This window comes from Brassica rapa, chromosome A06 (assembly GCF_000309985.2).
Source record: "Brassica rapa cultivar Chiifu-401-42 chromosome A06, CAAS_Brap_v3.01, whole genome shotgun sequence".
NCBI classification, from domain to species: Eukaryota; Viridiplantae; Streptophyta; class Magnoliopsida; order Brassicales; family Brassicaceae; genus Brassica; species Brassica rapa.
In genome coordinates, this window is record NC_024800.2 from 19,248,678 (window position 1) to 19,254,677 (window position 6,000).

Genomic DNA, 6,000 nt, shown 5'->3' on the forward strand with positions numbered 1-6,000 from the left:
TACTTGAAAAGTAATACGTATCCTGTAAAGTTAATGACACCGTCGACGGGGGATGGTCTGGTGGCTGCTCGGAGGGGCAGACCGGGCTGGAGGTGACCGTGGCGATATTTGAGTGAAGAGTTAATGAAATATTGTTTATTAATCATATATAGTTTCTTTATATAAGAAGACTAATTGAAAAAAAAATCCTGGTTATTATTAATAACAATTTTCGCAAATTTATAAAATATCTGATGAGGTACAAAGAAAATCAACAATTTTATTATTATCAGTAGAATCGATAACCATTTGGCAGACATAGTCTACTATATCAATCTAATGCAAACACTATACAGTCACACTGCATCTAAACAAACATATAGAATTGAGAGACACACACATGTATGTTATGAACTAACGTATTATTAGCTCACAACACACGCAATACAACTGTATCTCACAGATTCTCTCTCTCAGAATCCACTCTCAATACAATGTATCAATTGGTTCAGAGCTTACAATCGAATAACTAACTCTCTTCCCCTCTTTCCTTATTTATACTTCTTTAACTACTAACTGCAAAGCCTCCTCATGAATCGGAGTCTTTCAATCTTTACCAACTTCTTCTCCTCCTTCTGACGCCCCTTCCTTCTGCGTGCCTTTCACTCTCCTTGTATAAACCCTCCAAGGCATAACAATACCCCCCCCTCCAGAATTCAGTTTGCCCTCAAACTGGTAATGTGGAAACTGATGCTTCAACTCGCGTACCAACATCCATGTATTCTCATGAGCCGGCAAACCCTTCCAAGTAATCAAGACCTCCAAACGACCCTCTTCATCATAACGAGTATCAACAATGTCATCGGGTTCAATCACAAACTCATCATCATAAGACAAACTCGTAGGTAAGACAGTAACTTCATGATTGTTACCGATCACCGGTTTCAGTTGGGAGACATGAAACACGGGATGAATACGAGATGACTCAGGCAACTGCAGCTTATAAGCAACCTTCCCCACGCGATCTAACACCTTGAATGGGCCATAATACTTCGCAGCCAATTTCTGACAAAACCGTCTCGCCACTGTCGACTGTCTGTACGGACGCAGCTTCAAGAAAACCAACTGACCCACCTCAAACTGCAGATCTCTCCTATTCTTATCTGCGTTATTCTTCATAACATCCTGCGCACGTATAAGATGATCCTTAATCTGGCTCAACAAAGCATCACGCTCTTTTAACGACTCTTCCAAAGACCCATTCGTCGTTGATCCCATCTCATACTGCAACAGAGCAGGCGGTTCTCGACCATATACCAACTCAAAAGGAGTCACCTTGGTTGCCGTGTGGTAAGAAGTATTATAAGAAAGCTCTGCCCAACTCAAAAATCTGTACCAGCGTTTAGGGTGAGCAGATGTGAAACAACGCAAATACGTTTCCAAGCCCCTGTTTAATACCTCAGTCTGACCATCACTCTGTGGATGATAAGCCGTACTGAAACGTAATGAAGTTCCCGCTAATTTGAATAACTCCTTCCAAAATTGACTCTGGAATATCTTGTCTCGATCCGACACAATCGATTTAGGAAACCCGTGAAGCTTCACGATTCCGTCAATGAATAAACCCGCCACATCTATCGCATTGAACGGATGTCTCAGAGCCAAGAAATGACCATACTTCGACAATCTATCAACCACCACCAAAATAACATTCTTCCCATGCGACAACGGTAAGCACTCCACAAAATCGAGCGAAATGTCTTCCCAAATCTTAGCTGGAATTGGCAAAGGTTGCAAAAGTCCAGCAGGAGAAAGTGTAGAGTACTTACTTGTCTGACACGCCAAGCATTTTGCCACATACTTCTGTACATCTCCGCGCATTCCACTCCAATAAAACTGTAACTGAATCCTCTTAAGAGTCTTTAGAACACCTCCATGACCCCCAACCAACCCATCATGACATTCTTGAAAGATCACTGGAATAAATTTTGAATCTGTCGGAATAACCAGTCGACCCTTATAGAGCAAATGATTCTGCACCACGGCATAACCCTTCTTAACTTCCACCCCATTTTTTATCTTCTCAATCAACTCCCGTATATGCTCACACTCATCAATTTCCTTCAACAAATCATGAATCATCAACGGTTTTGGCACTGTTAATGCCAACAGAGTATACAAGGTAGAATCCTGCTGAACATGTTGGATTCTAGAGAGACCATCTGCGGCCTTGTTCTCTACACCAGGCTTATACACTATGTCAAACTCATATCCCAGTAGCTTATGCATCCATTTTTGATATTCCAAGTTAACCTCCCGCTGTTCCAATAAAAACTTTAAGCTCTTTTGGTCAGTCCTTACAACGAACTTGTTCCCCAAGAGATAGTGTTTCCACCTCTGAACAGCCATCACAATCGCCATTAATTCTCGCTCATAGATAGGCTTCAACTGCTCTTTCTCCTTCAAACCATAGCTAAAGAACGCAATTGGCCTCCCATTTTGCATTAATACTGCTCCCAACCCATATCCTGAAGCGTCAGTCTCAATAACAAAAGGTTCCTTGAAATTGGGTAACTGTAGAACCGGTGCCTCTGTCATAGCTCGTTTCAAATGTTCAAAAGCCTTCTGAGCTATTACAGACCACTCAAAGTTATCTTTCTGAAGTAAAATCGTCAAAGGCTTAGCAATCCCCCCATAACCCCGTACAAATTTCCTGTAATATCCCGTCAAACCAAGAAATCCCCTCAAATCTTTCACTGATTTCGGAATTGGCCACCTCTCCATCGCTTCTGTCTTACTCTTATCAGTAGCTACACCTTTTTCAGAAATCACATGCCCCAAATACTCCACTTGTGACTGTCCAAAAGAACACTTCTTTCTGTTCGCAAACAAGCAATGATCTTTCAAAATGCTCAAAACCTCCTTCACATGTTCCGCGTGTTGCTTCAAGTCTCGACTGTATATCAAGATGTCATCGAAAAACACTAATACAAACTTGCGCAGAAGAGGTCTGAAAATCTCGTTCATCAGAGCCTGGAATGTTGCCGGTGCATTTGTCAAGCCAAAAGGCATGACAAGAAACTCATAGTGCCCATCATGCGTACGGAAAGCTGTCTTCTCCACATCCTTTTCAACCATACGTATCTGATGGTAACCAGAGCGCAAATCCAATTTTGTAAACACTGTAGCTCCATGCAATTCATCTAGTAGCTGCTCAATGTACGGTATAGGAAACTTATCTGCTATTGTTGCTCTGTTTAACGCACGATAATCCACACAGAATCTAGAAGACCCGTCTTTCTTTTTGACCAAAAGAACTGGACTTGAATATGGACTGTGACTTGGACGTATAATCCCAGCTTCCAACATTTGAGTCACCAACTTCTCCATTTCTTCTTTCTGCCTGTGTGGATAACGGTACGGTCGCACGCTAATAGGGTTTGTACCATGTTTCAAGTTGATGGCATGCTCCCTATTCCTTATTGGCGGTAGAGTCGTCGGTACCGCAAACACTTCTTCGAACTGAGTTAAAACTTCCTGCAAGATCTCCGGTATATCTTCTTCATTACCCGCTTCCTCCTTGCTATGAATCACTCTCTCCATTTGTAAAGACTTGAAAGAGAACTTGCGGTTATGAATCGTAGGATCCCCATATAATGTTTCCTTCTTGCCTTTATATACGAAAGAAAGCTCGTGTGTCTCCCAATCCACCTGACACTTTCCAAGCGTTCGTAACCACTGCACTCCCAATATAACGTCAACATTACCCAATTCGAGTATCACAAAGTCAGCCTGAAACCCCAAATTCGCAACCTTGAAATCAACATCCCGGCATATACCTACACCACTCACTGTAACGCCCGTGCCCAGCTGCACATCCAAGGTCGTTGTCGTTTGTAACTGCAGGTTAGCTTGTGTGACCACTCTTGGGTTTACAAAGTTATGAGTTGCTCCACTGTCAAGCATCACCACTACCCTCAGCTTCCCAATGGTACCCCACATCTTGGTAGTAGTAGTCGAAGGTAATCCCACAAAAGCATTGAACGACAAAGACATACACTCCGTAACCACACCTTGTTGATTTCCCTCAACTGTGTCAAAGAACTCATCTTCCACCAACTCCACTTCACATCCATCGATCACTGTTAGTGCCTGTAATTGCTTATTAGCACAAACATGACCATAAAAGTGCTTCTCATCACACTTGTAGCACTGACCGTCTCTCTTTCTTCTCGCATATTCCGCAGGAGATAAGTGTAATCTCCCACGTTCTGCTGGCTTCGTTGTCTGACTCTGCGTCTTGTTTTGTGGTTTATCCCCTTCCGGAGCAGCCTCAATCAGCAAGGGTTTTGTTTTCCACGTCAGAGCTGTATTATTGTGCGACGAAGGTTTTGAAGAAAAATTGTGATACTGGTTTCCTCGAGCTGAAGTCTGCCTCACATTCATCATTGTCCTGCACAACAATCCATCCTCCATTTGCAACACTGTTGCAATCATATGTGGTAAGTCACGAGGCTCCTTCATCCTTACAATCTCCTTCATCTCCTGTTTCAATCCTCCAAAGAATATCGCTTCCAACATTTCATCATCCACCCCCACTACTAAAGACGAAATTTCCTCAAAACGTTTAACATAATCAGCAGCTGAACCAGTTTGAGTAATCACCGCCAAACATTGCTTCGGTGTGCTCATCTGTTGATTACCAAACCTTGAAACAATCCTCTTTTTTAACTCCGTCCAACTCTGAAATGGTAACCGTCTATCCTCACCGTTGTACCAGCTCAAAACATCCCCTTCCAAACTCAGAGCAATCAATTCCAGCTTTTGATGTTCTGGATACTGGCCAACTCTGAAAAAATTCTCCATTCTCGCAATCCAACCATAAGGATGTTTACCATCAAATAGAGGCATATCTAACTTCCGTACCAGACTATCGCGATCAGGCATTATCTCTCTTGTTCTCTGATAACCTAACGTTGTATCGCTACCGCTAGGTTCCGAGATCCGTTCGTTTACCTGAATCGGTTGTTTCGAAGGATTTCGATACGGAGTCGGCATATCCTCTTCGGACGGTAATCTCTTGTTAAGCATCTCTACGACAGAGGCGATCATATTGTTCATGGACGCCATCGTCTTCGTCGTCTCTTTCGCATGCTTCTCCGCCTCCGATCTCCACTTCTCCATGGATTCCATGGAATCTGTTAACGAATTCAAGCGATTCACCGTCTCCGCAACGGCCGCACTGAGTTCGCCGAGTGATTGCGCCGTCGTACCGCTTCCGGTCAACATCGCGTCGATCCGATCGTTGTCACCGCACCAATTTGTTATGAACTAACGTATTATTAGCTCACAACACACGCAATACAACTGTATCTCACAGATTCTCTCTCTCAGAATCCACTCTCAATACAATGTATCAATTGGTTCAGAGCTTACAATCGAATAACTAACTCTCTTCCCCTCTTTCCTTATTTATACTTCTTTAACTACTAACTGCAAAGCCTCCTCATGAATCGGAGTCTTTCAATCTTTACCAACTTCTTCTCCTCCTTCTGACGCCCCTTCCTTCTGCGTGCCTTTCACTCTCCTTGTATAAACCCTCCAAGGCATAACAATGTAACGTCAAGCTAGTGATTTAGGTATCTAACTATCTCAATCTTTAAGAACATTAAATAAGGAGATTGTTCCAACACTTGCATCTTGAAACTGCTCGGTTTGAATCATAATCTTGTAATTACTAATTTACCATGGCTTTCTTCCTATAACATCTGTGTACGTAAAACTGATTACAGAGTTGTTTTTGCTTCAGGTCCAAAGACATGGGCTGGCCTTACTTAGGCATATGATCATCAACCCACAAATACGGATCCCAACATAAGTGTCTTCTCCAAAAAAGAATGATGGAATAAAATTATAAACATGAGATGTAGTGAACCTTGGCTATGTATTCATCATACATCTCATCACATATACTCATTAATTAAGCCCACGAATTAAGAGTTGATGAAGAAAAGAAAATGC